Consider the following 27,930-nt stretch of genomic DNA (forward strand, 5'->3'; position numbering starts at 1 on the left):
TTCCAGCAGAGAATTATTTGTATTTGGGACAAATTTAACTAGTTTGGGGCACATCTGTGTGTGCGTTCAATCGACAAACGTTATATACAGTATTCCAGCAGATAATTATTTTGCTGGTGGCAAATTTAAATAAGTTGTCCATCATCTATTGAATAAACCTTTTAATATGAAGAAGGCAAGCACAAAGGGACGGGAAAGTGGGCATGTTGCTGACGGTTCAGGCAGAGGCCGTGGCCCTGGGTGCAATGAAACTGAGCCAGCTGCCGGTGAAGAAAAAAGATAAAATCCACCATACACTGTTTCATTTTACAGTTAACTGGGCGTCGCAGGACAACACTGTCCAAGTAGGACCAGTGCGACCAGATGGTCGGTTGGATGGCAGAAGATAATTCTTCCACCCTCTCTTCCACCAAGACCAGTCTCATTAGCAAAGAGTCTGGTCCACAGAATCCTCACCCTGATCCTTCTTCCTCCCACCATGAGGACCTATTTTCATTGCCATCACTAGATTTGGCCCTCTCGCCAAGCATGCTTGAAGAGGCACAGATCTTGTACCCTGATTCACAACCTCTTGACCTATTACAGGGTCCAGAAGATGAGGGTGGTGAACGTCATTTATTTGTTAACGAGGTGGATGAGGATGAGACACAGTTGTCAATCACTGAGGTTGTGGTTAGGTCAAGTCAGGAGGATGGGGATAAGAAAGTAGAAGAGGAGGTGGTGGACGATGAGGTCACTGACCCAACTTAAGAAGGTGAAAAGCCGAGCGAGGAAAGTAGTACAGGTGAGGAGGTATCTGCAGCACTACAACAAGCTGTAAGAGGCAGTGGTGCAGCAAAAGGGAGAAGTCGGCCCACACCAAACAGGCCCGCAACCGTTACATGGAGCACCCACATGCGTAAATCTCCCTTGCCAAGGGGTAGGTGTTCCGCAGTATGGCGCTTTTTCGCGGAAAGTGCAGCCGACAAAAGAGTGGTAGTTTACAACCTGTGCAGTACCAAAATGAGCCGGGGCGCGAACACCAGCAACCTCACAACCAACAGCATGATTCGCCACATGGCATCCAAGCACCCTAATTAGTGGGACGAACGCCTGGGTCCACAATCTGGGTCTGTGAGTCACACCACTGCCTCCTCTTCCCCTGTGTTACACATTGCTGGCCAATCCCCTGTCGAAGGCGCAGGGCCTGATGCCCCTTGCTCTGCACCTGGGCCTTCGCAACACCAGAAACTACATCCACTTCCCTGTCCCAGTGTAGCGTCCAATTGTCCTTACCCCAGGCATTTGAACGCAAGCGGAAACACCCAGCCACCCACCCACAACCGTCCATAGCGCAACTTTCGCAACTTTCAAAACTACTGGCCCTTGAAATGTTGCCATATAGGCTTGTGGAGACTGAGGCCTTCCGCAGCCTGATGTCGGCAGCCGTCCCTCGGTACGTAGTCCCCAGCCGCCACAATTTTCATGGTGTGCCGTGCCCGCCTTACACCAATATGTGTCCCAGAAAATCACCCGTGCCCTGACCAACACAATTACTGGGAAGGTCCATTTACCACGGACACATAGACAAATGCTGGTGGCCAGGGACGATACATTTCCCTGACCGCTAGTAATGAGCGTCAGGGGTCAGATTTTGAATTTGCAATATTTTGCGAATATTTTGTAGAATATTCGTTGAATATTCGCAAATTTGAATATTCGTTAGGAGTAGTGTTGATTGCGAATTTTCATAATGCAAATTTTTGTAATGAGAATTTTCGTAATGCAAATTTTCATAATGAGAATCAATGAGATCGTGAAAACTCAGATCCGGTGGTATATTCTAACCCCCAGGCGTTCCCATGGTGACGGGGACACTTGTCGGGGAGGAGTATGCCAAAGTGGAACAACTGTACAGATTAAAAAAAAGACGAATATTCTAAAAAACTACTATATTTGTTTTTTAGACTATTCATAATATTCTAAAACAAGAACAATTTAGCTAATATAGTGCTATAATCTTTATTTTTAATAGTTTTAATTTTTTTCCAATCTGAACTTCAGATGAGAAAAAAATTACAACTATTAGACAAAGAAGATTATAGCACTATATTAGCTAAATTTCTCTATATTTGTTTTTTTTTATTCGCTATATTGCTATACATTTGTTTTTTAGAATATTCGTAATATTCTAAAACAAGAATATATAGCAAAATATTATATTACGAGAATTCGCATGACGAAAATTCGCATTTTAAAAATTCACAATCAACACTGCTCCTAAAGTCAAAGATATTGCAGCCTTCTCATTGGCCCACAAGCTAGAAGCAGGGAGGGAACATGTGTACTTATTTAAAAAAAAATCTTGAATATTCGCTATGTTGCTATATATTGTTGTTTTAGAATATTACGAATATTCAAAAAGACAAATACTGTATATAGCGAATATTCAAATATATAGCGAATATTAAAAAATAATAATAATATAGAACAATTTAATCAGTACACATGTTCCCTCCAACCCTCACATCTCCTCATCCGCTTTCGCCGCTACCTCCAACACTTCTACCTCCAGCAGTCAGCCATCAGTCTCTAGCTGGAAGCAGTGTAGCACTGCTGTGTGGAAACGTCAACAGGCCGTGCTGAAGCTGATCTGCCTAGGGGACAAACAGCACACCACTGCAGAGCTGTGGCAGGGTATAAGGGACCAGACCGAGCTGTGGCTGTAGCCACTCAACCAACAACCAGGCATGGTTGTGTCGGACAATGGCCGTAACTTGGTGGCGACTTTGGAGCTTGGCAAACGGATGCATGTGCCATGCCTAGCTTACGTATTAAATTTTGTGTTTCTACGGTTTATTAAAACATACCCAAATTTGACAGAGTTACTAGTAAAGGCGCACCACATGGGTGTCCATTTCCGCAAGTTGTCTACAGCTTCAGCCGCTCTGTCAACGCTGCAGCAACGCTTGGGGCTTCCAGCTCACCGACTGTTGTGCGACATGAGCACGTGCTGGAACTCTATGTTCTACATGTTGTCCAGGCTTTGTAAGTAGCAGAGGGCAGTTGTGAAATACCGGCTGCAACATGGTCATCGCCTTTCGAGTCAACTTCCACTATTCACAAGCGAGGAGTGGGCATTGATGGCAGACCTCTGTGAGGTTTTAAGAAACTTTGATGAATCCACACAGATGGTTAGTGGCGATAACACTATAATCAGCGTAAGCATCCCACTTCTGTGTCTACTCAAACGATCGCTGCTCACAATGAAGGACGACACTCTGAATGTGGTAGACGTGGAAATGGTAGAGGACTTTAGTGTGGGTAATAGCCAAACCATCGACATTTCGTCTTCTCAGCGCGAATTAGACCATGAGGAGGAGGAGGAGCTGGAGACAGTTGCCTCTGCTACAGAGGGTACTACCGACGGAACTTTAATTTCATTGGTTCGACGTGGATGGGCACAAGGGGATGAGGAGGACGATGAGGAGATGGAGAATCATCCTGACGTTGACATAGACGTCTTGCCTGTTGGTACTCTGGCACACATGGCTGACTTCATGTTAGGCTGCCTTTCCCGCGACCCTCGCGTTATATTGTCACGGCTGTATGTGAGCAACAAGAGCATGCACAGAAAATAGAGCTACTGACCGGACCCAAACTAGGGAGGATAAAGGGTGACCCCTGTCAGACCCTCAAAGCTCTCCCTATGCTGTTAAGCCCATGCCCGGATCCAAATGGTGGAACGAGGCATGCCCGCGTACCTAAGACTGATGACCACTGTAACCCCTACAATAGTGGAAGGGGCACGGCCACCGGTGCCCTGCTCAGTATATGGAGGGAACCGTGGTCGCCTCGGATCCAGTCAGAAAACACACAGATACACTACAATGTCTGCACACTTAGCTGAAGGAGCTGCAGCCGCAGTGAAGACGGATCCAAAGACAGGCTGGCAATATCCGGAGTACTTGCTGCAGCAGAACACAGGTCCAGTGAAAGGATAGCATACAAAGGAAGAAACTCAAGCAAGAGCTACAACTCAAATGAGAAATATAATCCACACACTACAAAAGGAGGAGGGGTGATTTAAAGGCAGGGAAATTAAACGCAGGAGGAACAGCTGGGAGGAAGGAAACAGAAAGTAAAGAGCTCATCACAGGGGCGGAGAAACAGAGCTGTGAGAACGTCTCAAAGCTCTGGTAGTGACATATATGTATTTTAGATAACACGGATTACTGGGTGTTCACCCTTCTCGACCCCCGCTACAAAGAGAACTACTCATCTCTCATTCCTGTGGTGGAGAGGGCAAGTAAAATGGTGCAATACCAGAAGGTCCTTTTTCAGAAATTTCTCCAAACATTTTCATCTGACAAAGCTGGCAGCAGAGTCCGTACTTCCATAGGTAAACGAGGAAGTCAGACAACGGGAACACACTCCAGTTCCAACAAAGGCAGGGCAACACTGTCCAAGGCATGAGACACTTTCATGACACCCCACCAGCAACCACACCATGATACGTGATCTACTGTCCCAAGGAGGGAAAAGTTTTGGAAGATGGTGAAGGAAAACCTAGCAGACCGTGTCAGCGTCCTCAATGATCCCTCGGTGACTTACAACTACTGGGTTTCCAAGCTGGAGACGTGGCACAAACTTGCACTCTATGCCTTGGAGGTGCTGGCCTGCCCTGCCGCCAGCGTATTGTCTGAGCGTGTATTTTAGTGCTGCTGGTGGCATTATAATAGATAAGCGTATCTGCTTTTTCACTGACAATGCTGACAGGTTGACTCAGATAAAAATGAACAAGGCCTGGATTACCCCCTGACTTCTCCACTCTACCAGAGGAAAGCTGAGCTAATGAGGAACAAAAACGCAATTTAAATGTATGCTTTATAATGTACTCAATCCACAAGATTCAGATGCACCCTTTTCACTGCAAAAAAGGGTATATGTTTTAATCTTGTTTTCTCCTCCTCCTCTTCCATACAGTATATATGCCCTCACTACAATGTTTTATAGGGTCCGCTCACCTTCAGGCTCTCAATTCCAATGTTTTATATGGTCTGCTCACCTTCAGGCCCTTACCTCCAATGTTTTATACAGTCTGCTCACCGGTAGGCCCTCACTACAATTTTTTATAGGGTCCGCTCACCTTCAGGCCCTCACCTCCATTGTTTTATACGGTCTGCTCACCTGTAGGCCCTCACCTGTAATGTTTTATGAGGTCTGCTCACCTAAAGGCCCTCACATATAATGTTTTAGAGCGTCATCTGAACAGCAGGCCCTTACATATAATGTTTTAGGTCAGCTCAGCAGCAGGCACTCGGCCAAAAAATTTTATAGGGTCACCAGCATGCCCTCGCTCCAAATGTTTTGGAGGGTCACCAGCAGGCCATCAAGGATAATTTTCAAGGGTGTATATGATGGCCTTCTTGTTTTCTCATCCTCCTCCTTTTCCATACAGTATATATGCCCTGTATGGGTTTTCTCATCCTCCTCCTCCTCTTCCATACAGTATATATGCCCACACTACAATGGTCCGCTCACCTACAGGCCCTCAATTTCAATGTTTTATATGGTCTGCTCACCTTCAGGCCCTCACCTTTAATGTTTTATACGGTCTGCTCAGATGGATGTCCTTGCTAAAGGGTTGAATTTCGCAATCACACCAAGAACCATACCAATAGTTGATATTATTTCTGCCACTGAAGCCTCAATCCACAGCAACAAAAGTACCACAGGGTGAGGCTGAACAACTTCACCTTAAAGTGTCTGCAGCTCTGGCCAGTGCCAAACCACCTCCTTCAAACTTGACTAGAGAAGAAAGGAAGGCGGTTACATCCCTGAAGAAAGACACAAACATCACCATCCTGCCTGCGGATAAAAAAAGATGCACGGTTGTACTTAATACATCTGACTACAATGCAAAGGTGACCACACTCCTGGATGATAACAACACATATGAGGCCCTAAGACGAGACCCAACCAGTGGCTACAAGAAGAAGGTTATAGAACTACTACAACAACTAGAAAAGGACAAAATCATTGATCGGGCCATGTATCATAGCCTCTACCCTGGGGAAGCCCCTCCATGTATTTATGGATTTCCTAAGATACATGTCAGCAGCATCAACTCTGTGACCTACAATGGGGCAAAATACTTAGCCAGAATCCTAGAGCCCTTGGTTGGAAACACACAACATCACATACAGAACTCTCAGGATTTCACCACTAAAATACAGAACTTGGTATTGGGCACAGAAGAAACAATGGTCTCTTATGATGTTACATCCCTCTTCACCTGCATACCCATTACAGAGGCAATTGAAACAGTCAGGAAACAGTTGCTACTAGACAACACCTAAGACCGCAGAACAGAACTTAGCCCAGACCAAGTATGTGCCTTACTGGACCTTTGTCTGAGTACCACCTACTTCAAGTAAAAGGACAAGTTCAACAAGCAAAAACATGGCTGTGCTATGGGATCGCCAGTCTCACCTATTGTAGCAAACCTGTATATGGAGGAAGTAGAAAGGAAAGCCCTGACCACTTTAAAGGGAATTACACCGAGTCATTGGTTCAGATATGTGGATGACACTTGGGTTAAAATTCATAAACAAGAGTCACAGGCTTTCAGCGACCACATCAACTCAGTGGATCATAACATCAATTTCACGCAGGAAGATATGCAGAACAACAAACTGGCGTTTCTGGACTGTCTTATAACAGTGGAAGAGCAAACGAAGCTGGGAATAGAGGTCTATCGAAACACACACAGACCAGTACCTGCTATTTGATTCCCACCATCCTCTAGGCCACAAACTGGGAGTCATCCAGACTCTACACCACCGGCCAGAGAAAATCCCCACCAGCACAGAGGCCAAGGCGAAGGAATTCAAACACCTCAGAGGGGCACTTAAAACTTGTGGGTATCCAGATTGGGCCTTTGTCAAAATAGAAGGAAGGAGAAGAAAGAGCACCAAGACTTCCAGTGAGGGCGAGAAGCATGACAGACGCAAGAATATGGGTATCCCATATGTAGCTGGGGTGTCTGAGAAACTCAAAAGGATTTTTTATAAATATCACATCCCTGTCTGCTTTAAACTCAGCAACACACTGAGGCAACAACTGGTTCACCCAAAAGACCCAACGCCTAAACACAAGTTGGACAACATTGTGTACGCAGTCCAGTGAAATTAGGAATGTTCAGAACTGTATATCGGCGAAACAAAACAACAACTACATCAGCGTATGGCTCAGCATAGAAGAGCCAAAACCTCTGGTCAAGATTCAGCCGTGTACTTGCATCTAAAAGAAACAGGTCACACCTTTGAAGACAGTCAAGTACGTGTTTTGTATAAGGAGGCCGATTGGTACAAACGAGGTGTGAAGGAGGTCATCTACGTAAAAATGGAGAAGCCAAGCTTGAATAGAGGCGGGGGGGGGGGGGGGTAGACATCTATTGTCTGCCACATACAATGCTGTCTTGACACCTTTCTCTGGGAGGTCATATCACCTACTGACTCCAATTAGGATAATGGAATCAACACCTTTGACCCCATGCTGGGTATAATGACCTCTGACCTCTGGTATAATTACCAGATGATGATTCAGTTACATATTTATTCCCAGAGAATTCTTGTACAGCCACTCAGAATTGAGAAAGCTCGTTGGAAGAACGAGTGAAACGTTTTCAAAAAATCTACAGTAAGTCCAGTCGCCTTGATTTATTCTTTACAGACATAAAAGTAAAGTTTTTGCTGCGACCACAAATCTGTTTGTAGTAATACAGGCTAATTTTAAAGCGGGTTATCCAGGAATTGATAATGATTTACTATCCTCAGGATAGTTCTTCATTATCACTTGGGAGAGGAAGGGTTCCAGCTCTCCCACCGATCAGCTGTTACTGGGAGCCGACGCGCTCACTGCTCAGCTGGTGCCCTTGCAGCTCCACAACCACAGCACCATACATCGTATAGTGGTTGTGCTTGGTATTACAGCTCAGCCCCATTGACTTGAATGTCATTGGCCTAGTAAGAGGCTGCGGCACTCACAGACCACCAGCATCTTTTAACAGCTGATTGGCAGAATCCTGGTTGTCGGACCCCCACCGATCTGATATTAATGACCAATTCAAAGGACAGGTCAATATAAATTCCCAGATAACCCCTTTAATTCATCATTATCTATTGTACCAAGCAGTATGAATGCTTTAGTACAGTAACCATGGTGACAGATGCTTAAGTTTTATATTTAAACATATTTCTATCTGTTTTGTGTGGTTTTTGGCAGTGGCGTACCGCCAATATAGGCAGACCACGCCATTGCTATAGGGCCCGTGGCCACAGGGGGGCCCGAGCGCATGGAAGGCCCCACCCCCTATGTATACTCTGCACAAGACACAGTTTAATCATGGGGTATTGAGGCGGCAGGTGGCCTGCCCACTTGTGTTCACCCACTATGTCCACGAACTGACCCTTTTCTACTTATCCCCTGGCGGCAATGCAGAGTCCAGACAGCCAACCTAACCTCCTCCCGTTAGCCCATACATTCTATTGAACCACCTCCGGTTTGCACATACATTCTATTGAACCTCCTCCCGTTTGCCCGTACATTCTAGTAAACACCTCCCGTTTGCCCATAAATTCTAAACCACCTCTGGTTTGCCCATAAATTTTAAGCAAGAGAATTGAACTGCACTCCTCTAGGAGATAGGTGGTGCTCAGTGGTAAGGGTGGTAACAGTATTGATAGAAAACCACGGCACTCTGAAGAAATTTTATAATGATTTCTTATTAATTTCATTATTTTTGTTTCATTGTTTTTATCCATCCGCATAAATAATCACTGGCCAACGTTTCGGTCCTACATAGACCTTGTTCACGGCCTTACTTTCTTAAGTAATGTAGATGGCGGATGGCTTCGCCATCTACATTACTACATTACTTAAAGGGATTCTGTCACCTCGTTTTCGGGTATAGAGCTGTGGACATGCACGGCTAGATCGCCGCTAGCATGTAACATAGTAACATAGTAACATAGTACATAAGGCCGAAAAAAGACATTTGTCCATCCAGTTCGGCCTGTCATCCTGCCAGTTGATCCAGAGGAAGGCAAAAAACCCTGTGAGGTAGAAGCCAATTTTCTCCACTTTAGGGGAATAAAAAATTCCTTCCCGACTCCAATCATGCAATCAGAATAACTCCCTGGATCAACGACCCCTCTCTAGTAGCTATAGCCTGTAATATTATTAAGCTCCAGAAATACGTCCAGGCCCCTCTTGAATTCCTTTATTGTACTCACCATCACCACCTCCTCAGGCAGAGAGTTCCATAGTCTCACTGCTCTTACCGTAAAGAATCCTCTTCTATGTTTGTGTACAAACCTTCTTTCCTCCAGACGCAGAGGATGTCCCCTCGTCACAGTCACAGTCCTGGGGATAAATAGCTGATGGGATAGATCTCTGTACTGACCCCTGATATATTTATACCTATTAATTAGATCTCCCCTCAGTCGTCTTTTTTCTAAAGTGAATAACCCTAATTCTGATAATCTTTCAGGGTACTGTAGTTGCCCCATTCCAGTTATTACTTTAGTTGCCCTCCTCTGAACCCTTTCCAGCTCTGCTATGTCTGCCTTGTTTACAGGAGCCCAGAACTGTACACAGTACTCCATGTGTGGTCTGACTAGCGATTTGTAAAGTGGTAGGACTATGTTCATATCACGGGAATCTATGCCCCTTCTGATGCAACCCATTATCTTGTTGGCCTTGGCAGCAGCTGCCTGACACTGGTTTTTGCTGCTTAGTTTGCTGTTTATTAAAATTCCTAGATCCTTTTCCATGTCAGTGTTACCGAGTGTTTTACCATTTAGTATGTACGGGTGACTTGCATTTTTCCTTCCCATGTGCATAACTTTACATTTATCAGTGTTAAACCTCATCTGCCACTTATCTGCCCAAGCCTCCAATCTATCCAGATCCCTCTGTAGCAGTATACTGTCCTCATCAGTGTAAATTACTTTACACAGTTTAGTGTCATCTGCGAAAATTGATACTTTACAAGCCTTCTACAAGATCATTAATAAATATATTGAAGAGAATAGGGCCCAATACTGACCCCTGAGGTACTCCACTAGTGACAGTGACCCAATCTGAGTGTGTACCGTTAATAACCACCCTCTGTTTTCTATCACTCAGCCAGTTACTTACCCACATACAGATGTTTTCTCCCAGTCCGAGCATTCTCATTTTATATACTAACCTTTTATGTGGTACAGTGTCAAATGCTTTGGAGAAGTCCAGATATACGACATCCATTGATTCGCCGCTGTCAAGTCTAGAACTTACCTCCTCATAGAAACTGATTAAATTAGTCTGACATGACCGATCACTCACGAAGCCAAGCTGATATGGCGTTATTTGCTTATTTCCGTTGAGATGCTCTAATATAGCATCTCTCAGAAAACCTTCAAACAGTTTACCCACAACAGATGTTAAACTTACCGGCCTATAGTTTCCAGGCTCTGTTTTTGGCCCCTTTTTGAATATTGGCACCACATATGCCACGCGCCAATCCTGTGGGACATTCCCTGTCAGTATAGAGTCTGCAAATATCAGAAATAAGGGTCTGGCTATGACATTACTTAATTCCTTTAGGATACGGGGGTGTATGTCATCCGGTCCTGGCGATTTGTCTATTTTAATCTTTTTAAGTCGCTGATGTACTTCTTCCTGGGTCAGACAGGACACTTTTAATGGGGAATTTATTTTTGCATTCTGCATGTCATCTGACAATTTATTTTCCTCAGTGAATACATTGGAGAAAAAAATATTTAACAGCTTTGCTTTCTCCTCGTCGCTCTCTGCGACTCCCCCCTCATTACTCTTTAAAGGGCCAACACCTTCAGATTTATACTTTTTAACATTTATATAATTGAAGAACATTTTAGGGTTAGTTTTACTCTCTTTTGCAATTAATCTCTCGGTCTCTAGTTTGGCCGCTTTTATTTGTTTTTTACATGTTCTATTTTTTTCCTTATAGTTTTTCAGTGCTTCCGTGCTACCCTCCTGTTTTATTGTTTTATATGCTTTCTTTTTGTCATTTATTGCTTTCTTTACAGTTCTATTTATCCACATTGGTTTCTTTTTGTTCCTTAACCTTTTATTACCATACGGTATGTACCTCTCACAATGAGATTTTACGATGTTTTTAAAGATATCCCATTTTGTGTCTGTATTTGTGAGGACTTTGTCCCAATTAGTTAGGCCTATGGCCTCTCTTAGTTGGCTAAATTTAGCTTTTTTGAAGTTTGGTATTTTTGTTCCTCCCTGTAGAAACGCTCTTTTGAATGATAATTGGAAGGTTATTACTTTATGGTCACTATTTCCCAGGTGTCCCCCAACCTGCACGTCTGTTGTTCTGTCAGGTCTATTGGTTAATACTAAGTCCAGTATGGCCGTCCCTCTAGTCGGGTCCTGAACCAGTTGGGAGAGGTAATTGTCTTTGGTTATTGCCAAGAACCTGTTTCCCTTATGAGATATACAAGTTTCAGTTTCCCAGTCTATATCTGGGTAGTTGAAGTCCCCCATAATAACCACCTCATTATGATTTGCCGTCTCGTCTATCTCGTTTAGTAGTAGATTTTCTGTGGACTCTGGTATATTAGGTGGTTTATAGTAAACTCCTATTAGTAATTTATTGTTGTTTTTAGATCCATGTATCTCTACCCACAGTGACTCCACATGTTCATGTCCCTCACTTATATATTCCCGGAGTGTGGGCTTTAGACAGGACTTTATATAAAGGCAGACCCCTCCCCCTCTCCGGTTTTGACGATCCTTTCTAAACAGACTGTAACCTTGTACATTAACTGCCCAGTCATAGCTATCATCCAGCCATGTCTCAGTTATTCCCACTATGTCATAGTCCTCCTCACACATCACTAATTCCAGTTCACCAGTTTTATTAGTCAGGCTTCTGGCATTAGTATACATACATTTGAGAGGTTTATGTATATTTTTTCCCCTACACCTTTCCTTCTGAACTGTTCTAGTCCCTCCTTCCATTCCTCCCCCATTCTTATTACCTTGCCCCCGGTCTCTATCTGCACTATCTTCCCCTCTTATAGTGTAATTACCCTCCCCCCAGTCCCTAGTTTAAACACTCCTCCAACCTTCTAGCCATCTTTCTCCCCAGCACAGCTGCCCCTTCCCCATTGAGGTGCAGCCCGTCCCTACGATAGAGCCTGTAGCCGATAGAAAAATCGGCCCAGTTCTCCAGGAACCCAAACCCCTCCTTCCTACACCAGTTCTTGAGCCACTTGTTAATTTCCCTAATCTCCCGCTGCCTTTCTTGTGTGGCCCGTGGTACAGGTAGTATTTCGGAAAATACTACCTTTGAGGTCCTTGCCCTCAGCTTTTGACCTAAATCCCTGAAATCATTTTTAAGGACTCTCCACCTACCTCTAACTTTGTCATTGGTTCCGATATGGACCATGACCGCTGGATCGTCTCCAGCCCCTCCCAGTAATCTGTCAACCCGATCCGCGATGTGTCGAACTCTAGCGCCAGGAAGACAGCACACTGTTCGGCGATCACGGTCTTTGTGACAGATTTCCCTATCTGTTCCCCTAATAATTGAGTCTCCCACTACCAGCACCTGTCTGGCCTGCCCTGCTCTCCTGGTTCCCTGCTTACTGGAGCTGACATTCCCCTGACTGGCAGAGGAAGTGTCTGGCTGCAGCAGTGCCGTCCCCGGACTGACATCCCCCTCATCTGCCAAACGTGCAAACTTGTTGGGGTGTGTCAGATCAGGGCTAGCCTCCCTGGCACTCTTCCCTCTACCCCGCTTTCTAACTTTTACCCAGCTAGCTACCTCACTTTCCTCAGCCTCCTCTCTGTCACCCTCCCCCTCATCTACCTCAAAGAGTGCTTGCTCGGTGAGAAGCAAACTCTTTTGCAAATTATCAATGCCTCTCAGCGTTGCAACTTGCCCATTTAGAGACTCGATCTGCGATTCCAAACGGGTAATTTGCTCACATCTAGAACAAAGATATACACCCTTGAACTCCTGTTCCAGGACTGCATACATCATGCAAGATGTAAACTGGACTGCGTTGTAAATTGTGCAACACATACTAAATGGGGATTACAACAGTAAAAAAGTAAAACAGTATAAATGATTTAGATTTAGACCCTGTCTGCTGTAGTCGAAGGACCACGTAAAATTAAGCCAACAACACACAAGGAAATTATATCCAACCTTAGTTTCCAAACTCCTTTTCTTAAACTCCTTGTTTTTTAACTCCACTTAATAAGAGCCTTGCTCTACTAAGTGGCTTCTTAAATGGAGTTAAAAAACAAGGAGTTCTAGAGCTGTGTGTGGTTTTGTGGGAGTGATTTCAGGTGGCTGAGTGTGGATTGCAGCAGAGATCATTGAAAGTTAAGTGTTTGTATTCTAGTACTTGCATTTAAAATCACATTTTTTTAATTTATTTTTTATACCGGCCCTATAGGGCTGTGTGCTTTTATTTTGTTTAATAAATGATTTTAGAGATATGTAAATGAGCCTTGTAAGGTGCCCAAGGGGCTGCACTAACCTTCCTGGAGCCCAGCACCACCTGTGTCTCCGAATCTCCTCCTTTCGTCAGTTAGATTGCCGTAATCTTGCGATGTGCGAACTCGCACATGCGCAGTTCCTTCCCTGAGGCTGATGCCAGCACAGGGAAGGAACACTATACCGGCACTGCGCATGCGCGAGATTACAGCAATCTAACTGTGATGAAAGGAGGAGGACGCAGGCGGTGCTGGGCTCCTTCACAGGGGGCGTGGCTGGGCACCAGGAAGGTTCGTACAGCCCCTTGGGCACCTTACAAGGCTCATTTACATATCTCTAAAATAATTTTTTAAACAAAATAAAAGCACACAGCCCTGTAGGACAGGTATATTGCGGACATGCTAGCGGCGATCTAGCCGTGCATGTCCGCAGCTCTATAGCCTAAAACTTGGTGACAGAATCCCTTAAAGATACTAAGGCCGTGAACATGGTCTATGTTGGACCGAAACGTTGGCCAGTGATTATTTATGCGGATGGATTAAAACAATGAAACAAAAATAATGAAATAAATAAGAAATCATTAATACATTTTTTCATAGTGCCGTGGTTGCCGATACATTTTGTTAGGGGTCAGCGTGACTTCAGGACATGCACAGTATTACAATCGGCATGGCTTGCTGTCCGGAACAGATACTACATAGTAAAGCATGGACCCGATCTCCCCTCAGATACCACCTACCTGTGTATGAATTTTGTGTAAGTACTTAGGTGATGCATACCTTTCATTGATCTGCACATTTTTTTCTGAACTGACAGATGTTTATATTTGCTCATGTTTTTTTCTTGTACATTTATTTATATACCTCCTGAGTCCTCTATGAGCCTACAAGCCTCCCCCCCCAGCACATCACTAACATCAGCAGCAAGGAGTTAATAATGCCCCCCAAAATGCCTGAGCACCTTACTTACTTCATTCCACGGCACCCGCATTGCTCCTGATGCCCGCACAGCTGCCACTGCCTCCCTCCCGTCACACAGATGAAAACATTCAGCGACATGGGGGGCAGTAAATAGCAGGCCACAATTTTTTATTGCTACCATTTTGGAGTGTGTGTGACTTTTTTATCACATTTTATTATATTTTTTGGGGTAAGATAAGTGATGAAAAAATGGCGCTGGTAGCAAAGGGGTTAAGATGTGCGGGATGGGCTATGTCCGGCTTTACCAAAGCAGACAGGCAGGAACAGTGATGTGTTTTTTAAGTTACTGCAACAAAGTTGGTTAATAAAAAATTATCAAAAAGATTTATCCCTAACGGTTTCAGTAGGTCATGTATACATGTCTTTATTGGCAAATGGGGGTGTGGCAGGGGAGGAGCCAGGACAGGAGGTGGGATGGGCCAGAGGTGGGTAGTGGGCGGGGTTAGGGGGCCCAATTCAGATTCTTGCTATGGGGCCCAGTGATTTCTATGTACGCACCTGGTTTTTGGTTTATATTTTAATAAAACTGTTGGATTAGAGTTCTCCGGATCCGGCACTGCTAGATGCTACCGGAATGCCCGCTAGCCCTATTAACTATAATAAACTGGAGAGGGATCTGGCAGGTAAGTAATCATTTATGGGGTCAGTTGCCCATAGCAAAGATTCCACCTTTCATTTTTGACAGCTCCTTTGGAAAAAGAAAGGTGAAATCTGATTGGTTTCTGTGGGCAACTAAGCCAGTTCTACTTTACACCAGTTAGAAGATTGACCTCTAATAAAGAGTAGTGAGGTCATCTATCAGAGGTGACTGGTTTCCTCTTAAAACCGGACAACCCCTTTAAATATGTTTAGTTGGCTATGTACTTCCATTCTGTCACTAAGGACGCCATGTTGTCTGAAATGTTTAGGGCACCTGCACATGTTGCAGAATTTTCATGTTTTTTTCTGCATGGATTCCCATGCACTTGTGATAGTCTATGGCCTGCATAACGGATCCGTCCCATTCCCGATATGCAGAAGAGGACTCCCCTGCATAACAGAAATGGGACGGATCTGTTTTGCAGCTCATAGACTTCTATTATGAAGGAATGAATAACGGAATGCCTCTAAAGGAAATCCTTTATGCATTCCGTCATAGAATTGCTTTATGGTCCGTGGTAACGGAATCCATAACGCAAATTCTGGTTTTACCACCAAACGAAGCATGAACGAATTTCAAAATATGAAATTTGCTTATCTTTAGTTATAAAGTGACGGGGGACCCCTATGAATATGGAAACACTTAATAAATGGGGAGCCAATGATATTTACTATAGATTTCTGTTGGTAGCACATCAGAGCTGGGGCCTTACCCATCTGATATCTCTTATGTGACCAGAGTCTAACTCCTACTAGGCTGCCTATGTGATCGGAGTCTAACTCCTACCAGACTGCTGGAGCGAAAAGGCCATTCACAGAAGTTGAAAAACATTTCACTGCAAGTACTTGGCTGGCGGCCAAACGAACAACACACCCCAAAACTTATTTTCCAAAAAATATGACAAAGTAATGGATTCTCATGGCCCTTAAATTGTGGCCCAAATGCTGAATGGATGCTAAACAAATGAGATATATGGAAGGGATTTTTTATAGCACTGGCGTATAGATCCTCCCTGCAACAACTTCATTCTTGTCAGTTTAGTAGTCACCAGCTGGAATGGAGGTGCTTTATGGAGGACCTCCCTGTAGCAACTACCACCTGCCCAGAATTGATGAACCTCCCTTCAGCAACTTTGTTCCAGTAATTTCAGTAGTGAACGAGCTAGAATGGAGTTGCTGTATGGAGGACCTCCATGTAGCAACTACCGCCTGCCCATAAATGATGAAGCTCCCTTCAGCAACTCCGTTCCAGTCATTTCAGTACTGAACTAGCTAGATTGGAGTTGCTGTATGGAGGACCTCCCTGTAGCAACTACCGCCTGCCCAGAAATGATGAACCTCCCTTCAGCAACTCCATTATAGTCATTTAAGTACTGAACCAGCTAGATTGGAGTTGCTGTATTGAGGAACTCCCTGTAGCAACTACCACCTTCCCATAAATAATGAAGCTCCCTTCAGCAACTCCATTCTAGTCATTTCAGTACTTAACCAGATAGATTTGACTTGCTCTATGGAGGACCTCCTAGGCGTAGGGCTAATGCACATGAATGTATTTTTGGTTGGCATCAAAACCGCAATTTTTGTGCGTCGGATGTGGACCGATTCACTTCAGTGAATCGGTTAAACATAAAAAATTACAATGTGCTATTAGAAAGTACATGTCGCTCAAGAATAAGACATAATAAGGCTTTGTGAAAAGAAAAGTAAAAAGTTATGGATCTACAGTAGGAAGGCAGGGAGGAAAAAATGAAAACACAAAAATGAAAAACAAAGAAAAAAAGAAAAAAGTGAAAAAGACATATATATATATATATATATATATATATATATATATATATACAGTACAGACCAAAAGTTTGGACACACCTTCTCATTCAAAGAGTTTTCTTTAATTTCATGACTATGAAAATTGTAGATTCACACTGAAGGCATCAAAACTATAAATTAACACATGTGGAATTATATACATAACAAACAAGTGTGAACTAGGTTCTTCAAAGTAGCCACCTTTTGCTTTGATTACTGCTTTGCACACTCTTGGCATTCTCTTGATGAGCTTCAAGAGGTAGTCCCCTGAAATGGTTTTCACTTCACAGGTGTGCCCTGTCAGGTTTAATAAGAGGGATTTCTTGCCTTATACAGTGGGATGCGAAAGTTTGGGCAACCTTGTTAATCGTCATGATTTTCCTGTATAAATCATTGGTTGTTATTGTTACGATAAAAAATGTCAGTTAAATATATCATATAGGAGACACACACAGTGATATTTGAGAAGTGAAATGAAGTTTATTGGATTTACAGAAAGTGTGCTATAATTGTTTAAACAAAATTAGGCAGGTGCATAAATTTGGGCGCTGTTGTCATTTTATTGATTCCAAAACCTTTAGAACTAATTATTGGAACTCAAATTGGCTTGGCAAGCTCAGTGACCCCTGACCTACATACGCAGGTGAATCCAATTATGAGAAAGAGTATTTAAGGGGGTCAATTATAAGTTTCCCTCCTCTTTTAATTTTCTCTGAAGAGTAGCAACATGGGGGTCTCAAAACAACTCTCAAATGACCTGAAGACAAAGATTGTTCACCATCATGGTTTAGGGGAAGGATACAGAAAGCTGTCTCAGAGATTTCAGCTGTCTGTTTCCACAGTTACTAACATATTGAGGAAATGGAAGACCACAGGCTCAGTTCAAGTTAAGGCTCGAAGTGGCAGACCAAGAAAAATCTCGGATAGACAGAAGCGACGAATGGTGAGAACAGTCAGAGTCAACCCACAGACCAGCACCAAAGACCTACAACATCATCTTGCTGCAGATGGAGTCACTGTGCATCGTTCAACCATTCGGCACACTTTACACAAGGAGATGCTGTATGCGAGAGTCATGCAGAGGAAGCCTTTTCTCCGCCCACAGCACAAAAAGTGCCGCTTGAGGAGGGCTAAAGCACATTTGGACAAGCCAGCTTCATTTTGGAATAAGGTGCTGTGGACTGATGAAACTAAAATTGAGTTATTTGGACATAACAAGGGGCGTTATGCATGGAGGAAAAAGAACACAGCATTCCAAGAAAAACACCTGCTACCTACAGTATAATATGGTGGTGGTTCCATCATGCTGTGGGGCTGTGTGGCCAGTGCAGGGACTGGGAATCTTGTCAAAGTTGAGGGACGCATGGATTCCACTCAGTATCAGCAGATTCTGGAGACCAATGTCCAGGAATCAGTGACAAAGCTGAAGCTGCGCCGGGGCTGGATCTTTCAACAAGACAACGACCCTAAACACTGCTCAAAATCCACTAAGGCATTTATGCAGAGGAACAAGTACAACGTTCTGGAATGGCCATCTCAGTCCCCAGACCTGAATATAATTTAAAATCTGTGGTGTGACTTAAAGAGAGCTGTCCATGCTCGGAAGCCATCAAACCTGAATGAACTAAAGATGTTTTGTAAAGAGGAATGGTCAAAAATACCTTCAACCAGAATCCAGACTCTCATTGGAACCTACAGGAAGCGTTTAGAGGCTGTAATTTCTGCAAAAGGAGGATCTACTAAATATTGATTTCATTTCTTTTTTGTGGTGCCCAAATTTATGCACCTGCCTAATTTTGTTTAAACAATTATAGCACACTTTCTGTAAATCCAATAAACTTTATTTCACTTCTCAAATATCACTGTGTGTGTCTCCTATATGATATATTTAACTGACATTTTTTATCGTAACCACGAACGATTTATACAGGAAAATCATGACGATTAACAAGGTTGCCCAAACTTTCGCATCCCACTGTAAATGGGGTTGGGACCATCAGTTGCGTTTAGGAGAAGTCAGGTGGATACACAGCTGATAGTCCTACTGAATAGACTGTTAGAATTTGTATTATGGCAAGAAAAAAGCAGCTAAGTAAAGAAAAACGAGTGGCCATCATTACTTTAAGAAATGAAGGTCAGTCAGTCAGCTGAAAAATTGGGAAAACTTTGAAAGTAAGAGCTATTTGACCATGAAGGAGAGTGATGGGGTGCTGCGCCAGATGACCTGGCCTCCACAGTCACCAGACCTGAACCCAATCGAGATGGTTTGGGGTGAGCTGGACCGCAGAGTGAAGGCAAAAGGGCCAACAAGTGCTAAGCATCTCTGGGAACTCCTTCAAGACTGTTGGAAGACCATTTCAGGGACTACCTCTTGAAGCTCATCAAGAGAATGCCAAGAGTGTGCAAAGCAGTAATCAAAGCAAAAGGTGGCTACTTTGAAGAACCTAGAATATGACATATTTTCAGTTGTTTCACATTTGTTTGTTATGTATATAATTCCACATGTGTTAATTCATAGTTTTGATGCCTTCATAGACATGAAAAAAAAGAAAACTCTTTGAATGAGAAGGTGTGTCCAAACTTTTAGTCTGTACTGTATATATATATATATATATATATATATATATATACACACACAGTGCCTTGAAAAAGTATTCATATCCCAAAAATTTTCACGTTACACCCACAAACTTAAATTTTTTTTTATTGGGATTTTATATGACAGACCAACACAAAGTAGCAAGTATGTGTAAAGTGAAAAGAAAATGATACATGGTTTTCAAAATTTTTAAGATATAAAAATCTGGAAAGTGTGGTGTGCATTTGTATTCAGCTGCCCTGAGTAAATACTTTCTTAGGACCACCTTTTGAGGCAATTATAGCTGCAAGTCTTTGGGGCTACTTCTCTACCAGATTTGCACATCTAGAAGCTGGCCCAGTCTCAAGTCTTTTGCAGCCTCTACCAGGTTTTCCTCCAGAATTGCCCTGTATTTAGCTCTATCCATCTTCCTATCAACTCTGACCAGCTTCCTTGTCCTTGCAGAAGAAAAGCATCCCCACAGTGTAATGCTGCCATCACCATGATTCATGGTGGGGATGATGTGTTCAGGGTGATTTGCAGTGTTAATTTTCCGCCACACATAGCGTTTTACATTTAGGCCAAAAAATCCAACTTTGGTCTGACCTGACCAGAGTACTTTCTTCCACATGTTTTCTGTGTCCCCTACATGGCTTGAGTCAAACTGCAAACTGGACTCCTTATGGGTTGCTTTCAAAACATGCTTTCTTCTTGCCACTCTTCCATAAAGGCCCTATTTGTGGAGTACATGACTAATAGTTGCCCTCTGGACAGATTCTCTCACCTGAGCTATGGATCTCTGCAGCTCCACCAGTATGACCATAGGCCTCTTGGCTGCTTCTCTAATTAGTCCTCTCCCTGCATGGGCTGCCAGTTTATTTGGACACTGGACACCCATGTCTTGGTAGGTTTGCAGTTGTGCCATAATCCTTCAATTTTCAGATTATGGATTTAACATTGCTCCATTAAATGTTCAGAGCTTGGAATTTGTTTTTAGAACTTAACCCTGATTTTCACTTCTCCACAACTTCATCCCTGACCTGTCTGGTGTGTTTCTTTGTTTTCATGATGCTGTTTGCTCACTAATGTTCTCTAATAAAACCCTGAGGCCTTCACAGAACAGCTGTAGTTATACTGAGAATAAATTATACACAGACTACATATCTATTAATACTCTATTTTCTAATTAGGTGACTTCTGAAGGCAGTTGGCCGCTCTGGATTTTATTCACGGTTATCAGAGCACAGGGGGCTAAATACTAATGCAAGCCACACTTTTCACTTTTCACTTCACACATATTTGCTACTTTTTATTGGTCTATTACATACAATCCAAATAAAATGAATTTAAGTTTGTTGGTTTAACGTGAAAAAAGTTCAATGGGTATGAATACTTTTTCAAGGGACTGTATAATCAGGCAGGAAGGAAAAGACGAAAACGCAAAAACGAAACATTTGCTTTAAATAAAATTCATGTTAACCAGAATAAAAATAAATAAGGATGAAATTATAAAATTCTGATTATATGTAAAAAATATATATAGAAATATAATTAATACCCATTAATAAACTGATAAATACTGATAAACATGCTTCACTGTGCATGTGCAATACTCATAAATGTGCTTCTCTGTAGAGAAACTACTGTTCTGTAGAGAAACTACTAGATGGAGTTTCTATGAGCAGGTCTTGCCAGCAACTCCATTCTAGTCCTGTCAGCAGTGATCGGTCTAGATTGGAGTTGCTCCTGGCAGTATCTACCTCCAGCAACTCCATTCTAGCCTCCTCACTGCTGAACTGTCTAGATTGGAGTTGCTCCTGGTAGATCCTGCCTCCAGCAAATCCATTCTAGTCAACTCACTAGTGAAGTGTTTAGAGTGGAGTTGCTGTAGGAAGGACCTGCCAGAAGTAACTCCAATCTAGACACAACTCTAAATAGACTGCACTTACAGGTCACATGATGCACCCGATGTCACATGACCAGTGATGTTAACGCGTCTAAAGTATGAGTGTCGGCTCTTATTGGCTAGCGCTCCTTCACAAGGAGATGTCCTAGCAACCGGACGCTGGTGGTGATGCCTGCCGGATCTCACAAACACTAGTGTGAAACTAGCCTGCAGGAGCAGTGTGGAAAACTTACTTTAAAGTGGTATGTGGAACCAGCCTAAACCTACAAATACCAAATTTTGTCATTAAAGGTTTTGGGGACAATGGGGGAGATTTATCAAACTGGTGTAAAGCAAAACTAACTTAGTTGCCCATAGCAACCAATCAAATTTCACCTTTCATTTTCCAAAGGAAAGGTGGAATCTGTTTTGTCACTATGGGCAACTAAGCCAGTTTTTTTTTTTTATACATCAACTTTGATAAATCCCCCTCATTTTTTTATTACTGCATTCTAATTATCTTGGACTTTTGTAATCATTTTCCAGTTGTTTTCAACAGCTTGCCTTTTACAACATTCAGTTTCATTGCATGTGCCTACTATTGTTTCTCCTTCCCAGTGAAGTCAATTGAGGATTATTTACATGGCTCAATGGACTTCACAATGAGTGCTGTCCCTGTTCTCCAGAGACGGTACACGTATCCATTGATTTTAATGTGCTTTTTCACACATCATTGTTTTTTCACTAAACATAATTTAGTAAGGAAATGGCAGCAAGCTGTACTTGCTTAGGTTGCATTCCAAACATACCCATTGAAGTCTATGGATCGTTGAACACCACTGACAGAACATACATGATATCCGTCTTTTGTCAGTGGTTTTAATAGACTATTGATAGGAGATGCTCTGTAAATCCTCAGCCTGGCAGTGCACATGATAAATAAATAAAATAGCAATGACAAAAAAAAAACATGTTCACTAATTAAACACTGACTGTTTTATCAAGACTTGTCTTGGATATGGATGTGTGAATAAGTCCTTAGAGAACTGATCAGCTGGCTTGATCTATACTGTAGCCCTTATCTTTATTTTCCTTATACAATAGCTCACTAACACTCATTTAACATTTTCTGGAGCCTGCAAATTTATTTTTATTCTTTCATTATTTTTCATTCTTTTTTTATTTTAACCTTCACATAGTAATATTAGGGCTTATTCTTTGTGGAAAAGTTCTAATTTTTAATGGTACCATTTACTATTGCATAGATTCTAATAGAAACTGGAAAAAAAAATCTAAATAGGATGGAATTGGAAAAAAAAGAATTCTACCACCGTTTTAAGGGTTTTGTCTTTACAGCATTCTCTAAGGCTACTTTCACACCTGCGTTCGGGTGTCCGCTCGTGCGCTCCGTTTGAAGGGGCTCACAAGCGGCCCCGAACGCAGCCGTCCAGCCCTAATGCATTCTCAGTGGAGGCGGATCCGCTGAGAATGCATCAGTCTGCCAGCGTTCAGCCTCCGCTCCGCTCAGTGAGCGGACACCTGAACGCTGCTTGCAGCGTTCGGGTGTCCGCCTGGCCGTGCGGAGGCGAGCGGATCCGTCCAGACTTACAATGTAAGTCAATGGGGATGGATCCGTTTGAAAATGACACTATATGGCTCAATCTTCAAACGGATCCGCCCCCATTGACTTTCAATGTAAAGTCTGGACGGATCCGTTCAGGCTACTTTCAGACTTAGAAATTTTTCTAAGTTATAATGCAGACGGATCCGTTCTGAACGGATGCAAACGTCTGCATTATAGGAGCGGATCCGTCTGATGAAACATCAGACGGACCCGCTCCGAACGCGAGTGTGAAAGTAGCCTAAGTGGTTATACAGACCTGATATATTTATTCTCCAGTTCGGCATAATTTTATTCTAGGGAAATGTAGGTGATTTGAATTTTTTTATTTAGTTTTTTATATTTTTTTAAACGTTTCTATTTATTTGTTTAAAAAATAATAATAAATTGTCACCCTAGGTAGACTTAGTCTTGACATTAGTTCCGGGGTCCTATAGGGTGAGATAGGATTCTAGGTATCCGATGTATGAACTTACCTACCTTTGGGGCCTTACCTACCTTTGGTATATTTCACAATATTTTCAAAATGAAGCACTGAAGGATAGGGACACATTATTAATGAATGTAAGGGAAGATAGACAAAGTTATTTTAGATATATTCAGTTGGTGGATATTGTCAAAACGGATATAAAAAAGGAAGATATAGTGATAAAATCACACGAGGTGATGAATTATATATTAGGCTGGAAAGGTAAGCACAAATTGGTGTCAAGCTTGTATAAAAAGATACGAGAAACTAGAAGTGAGGGATTTATTTGTAATAGTAAATTAAAATGGGAGAATGATATAGGGATAATAACAGACGATCAGTGGGGGAAATTTTGGTGTTTTAAACCATATCTGAGGAACCCCTCTCATAGGGTAACTCAGTTTATGATATTACACCGTTTATATATAACACCAAAATGGCTCAAGAAAGTTTCAGCTAAAACGCCCGGATTATGTCCTAGATGTATGAATGATAAAGCGGATATTATCCATATGTGGTGGAGGTGTCTAAAGATTCAACCATTCTGGTGCAGTTTGATTGAATCAATCGGGGATATTTTTAGTTTCAAAATCCAATGGATGGCTTTTGTATGTATTTTGGGTGAAACTTCCCATGTGCTATCAAAGGAGAATGAAATTATGTTATACAAATCATGTTTTATAGCTCGCTTACTGATAGCAAGAAAATGGATGCGCCCTGAGGTACCAACAATAAAAGAATGGGAAAATTTTATGAACTCCAATTGTATAATAGAAAGAGTAGGGTATATTAAGAGCAACATAGGTTATAGACAAGAGAAAATTTGGGCTCAGTGGTCAAAACATATAAACAAATAGATATGGATATATGTATGTGTATATATATATATATATATATATATATATGTGTGTGTATGTATGTGTATATATATATATATTTTTTTTTTTTTACTTATTTGTTTTTTGTCCCCCCCCCCAATCTTCCCGGTGGATATAGGGTGGGGGGATATGGGTTTGGGAGGGGGGAAATAAGGTTTAAAGGTAATATAAGTGGTGTGCATTTACTGTAATGTATTGGATAGGTTAAGTATCTCCATGTAGGGGATGTCTTAGTGGTAGGGGAACGAATACCCTACTACATTTTATCGGTTTAAATGTATAAAGCACGCTTACTTCCTCTTGGTTGATACCTGATGTTTTTTTTGTTTTGTTTTTTATTATGTAACTGTTAAATGTACTACTAGTGTTCTTTTTGTACTTTATTGGATTAAATAAAAAAATTAAAAAAAGAGAACTGATCAGCTGGCTTTATCTATACTGTAGCCCTTATCTTTATTTTCCTTATACAATAGCTCACTAACACTCATTTAACATTTTCTGGACCCTGCAAATTTCTTTTCATTCTCTTTCATTCTTTCATTATTTTTCTTTCTTTTTTATTTTAACCTTCACATAGTAATATTAGGGCTTATTCTTTGTGGAAAAGTTCTAATTTTTAATGGTACCATTTACTATTGCGTAGATTCTAAAAAAAAATCTAAATAGGATGGAATTGAAAAAAAAAGGAATTCTACCACCGTTTTAAGGGTTTTGTCTTTACAGCATTCTCTAAGTGGTTATACAGACCTGATATATTTATTCTCCAGGTCGGCATAATTTTATTCTAGGGAAATGCAGGTGATTTGAATTTTTTTATTTAGTTTTTTATATTTTTTTAAAAGTTTCTATTTATTTGTTTAAAAAATAATAATAAATTGTCCCCCTAGGTAGACTTAGTCCTGACATTAGTTTCGGGGTCCTATAGGGTGAGATAGGATTCTAGGTATCTGATGTATGAACTTACCTACCTTTGGGGCCTGTTCATACTGGTAGTCTGTCAGGACTGGAGTTAGGGTTTTCTCCATCTTCCTTCCCTAGTTTCCAGACCTTATTCTGGTATCCCCTTTCCCTCCTATGCTTGGTGTGGTGCTTTCCTCCCACACACGAGCGGGACACTCGGTACCGAAATAACTTTGGATTCCAAAGTCCAAAGTTATTTGCGAGACTTTGGTGATAAAGAATTTCACCTCGCCGGAGCCCATAAAATTGAATGTTGTACGGAGACGGATTTCCGTACAGCATTCAAATGAAGTTTTGACCGAAGTGACTATCAATCTATGATCCGAAGCTCACCTCACACAACACTACATAGAAACAAATTTTTAATAAAGACAAATGGAAAAAAGATTTTTAGTCCAAGAAACATTAATGGCAATGATAACAAAAATGCCCCAAAGGTGTTCATAGCATTTCCTCATCACCCCACTCAATAATAAAGTGGTTAAATTGCAGATAGTTTAAAATATATAGAATACAAAATCCTACTACTTCATGAGGGTCACATTAATGTAATTTCATAAACAGGAAAACAGCATGCCTACAAAACTGGAATTATAATATCAGATGATAATTATATAAATATTTTTTGCATCCTGTTGAGATGACAATAAAACCATGATTTAAATGATTTAAGTAATACAAACATTAACATCAGGGCTGCTTGCAAAATCAGTTATTCTTATGCCTACAAGGAAATTGAGCCCTCACTGTTATGGAAATATTATATAGTATAGCACAGCATGATGGAAATTCAAGCAATGATTCAAAAAATGATATTGAGATTTACTGTATACTGAACAAATGAGAATTAGTTGAGGTCATATTACCTTCCAGGAGAGGGGGGAAAAGGGGGTGGGGGTAAGTGTAGTTTTTATTTATTTACTAAATTTTCTATATTTTGTAATCAGGTTTCCTGTTTTATTTACACAGATATTTGGAATATAACTATTATCTATTACTACTACCTATTGTGTAGTTGTACACAAAGAATTTTTAGTTTTTGATGTCATAATTTGTAGTTTTTTGGCTAGAGTGTTGTGACAACATATTAGTCTTATGCTTTCCTACCGATAAACTTAGAGGGATATTTATCAAGACAGGCACTTTCCGCTCTAGTCTTGATATCCCCAGCATTGCCGGAGGATGCAACACACTTAAGATAAGGTGCAGGCCTTGTCATAAATTAGGTGCATCCTCTGTCAGTCTCAAAGCTGCCACAGATTTCTAGCTTCATTTGCACTAGAAAACTTATGTAAATGAAGATAAATTTGTCTCGACTGTTGGTCACACCCCTTTTCACCTTGCCATGCACCCTTTTGGAAAAGTGGTGTGGGCTAGGTAAAAAGGGGCACTTGTGACTTTGCATTTAAAAAGCCACAGCACAGCTTACAACTTTTTAAAGCCACTTTTCTGGTGCAAGGGAGATGATAAATCTCCTCTTTAATGTAGATTGCTAGAAGGGTTCCCTTTCTGCATTTGGTGATCTTGCTTGGCACAAAAGCCTCCCTCACCTGGTGTCCAAAGGGAGTCAAGCTACATAAAAAATGAGGCAGAGTGCAACAGGGAATAATACCTTTTGTGACAGAAGGATTAGATATAAGCAAAAAGAGGTGTTCACGTGGTGTTGTGATCAGCCACAACAACTATACTAGCACAGATTACCCCCAACAGGGGTTCAGATCAGCAGCAAGGGTTTCACCATCCACGTCACTTGGAGTAAATGGACCAGCTCTCCAGACAGGCAAACAAATTGTATTAAAGAAAAAAATTTAAAAAATCGCTGGTAACCGCTCTAGCTCCAGTATAAAGTATCTTTATTTAGAAAAATCTGATGTTTTGTTGTGGTGACAGAAGCAGAGTGCTATTGTAAAGGGCATTGTCTATCTCATATGATGGAACCCCTTTTAATAAGTCAAAGGGTCATTGAGTTTTCAGAAAACATTTGATATGTCATAGAGATATATCAAAAGCTTTGTTTGGTGGAGGTCCAAATGCCGACACTAACATCGATGGCTAGAATCTGGAGAGAGAAGTGCTTGCATATCTCCTCAGTGCAAAGAACAGAATTGAGACCAGACCATAGATTGTCTATTGAGTCCGTCTCATTTCCTTTTCTGTAGCGAGGAGAGAAAGTAGAACCAGAAAGGGCACCTGCACTCCATTTTTTAGTGGTGCCAGTGGCAGAAAGACACCAAATCGTAGATAGGTAAAATCCATGGCACTTAATATTATAATGCTCAAAAGATTATTTTATTTACGTACATTAAGTAGAATGTTTATGTCATAGAATTTCTTCAGCCATATGAGCCTGTGTGTAGTTGTGTATGTGCATGCTGTTGTACCATGGTTCCAGCAGCATGCACGTACCCTACTACACACAGGTAGAGTTAAGCGGACACCTGGATGTTCGGGTTCGACGGGTTTGGCCGAACTTCACAAAAGACTTCGAGTTCGGGAACCGAACTGGACCCCGAACCCTATTGAAGCCAATGGGGACCCAAACTTTTGAGCACTAAAATGGCTCTAAAAATGTCATGGAAAGGG

At 41.8% G+C, this 27,930-nt stretch overlaps 1 pseudogene; it reads left to right on the forward strand.

The window, feature by feature from the left end:
* Positions 1-203: 203 nt before the first annotated feature.
* Positions 204-27,930, forward strand: part of LOC121002518 — a 112,503-nt pseudogene continuing 84,776 nt past the window's right edge.

The sequence above is a fragment of the Bufo bufo genome, chromosome 5, assembly GCF_905171765.1.
Source record: "Bufo bufo chromosome 5, aBufBuf1.1, whole genome shotgun sequence".
NCBI lineage: Eukaryota > Metazoa > Chordata > Amphibia > Anura > Bufonidae > Bufo > Bufo bufo.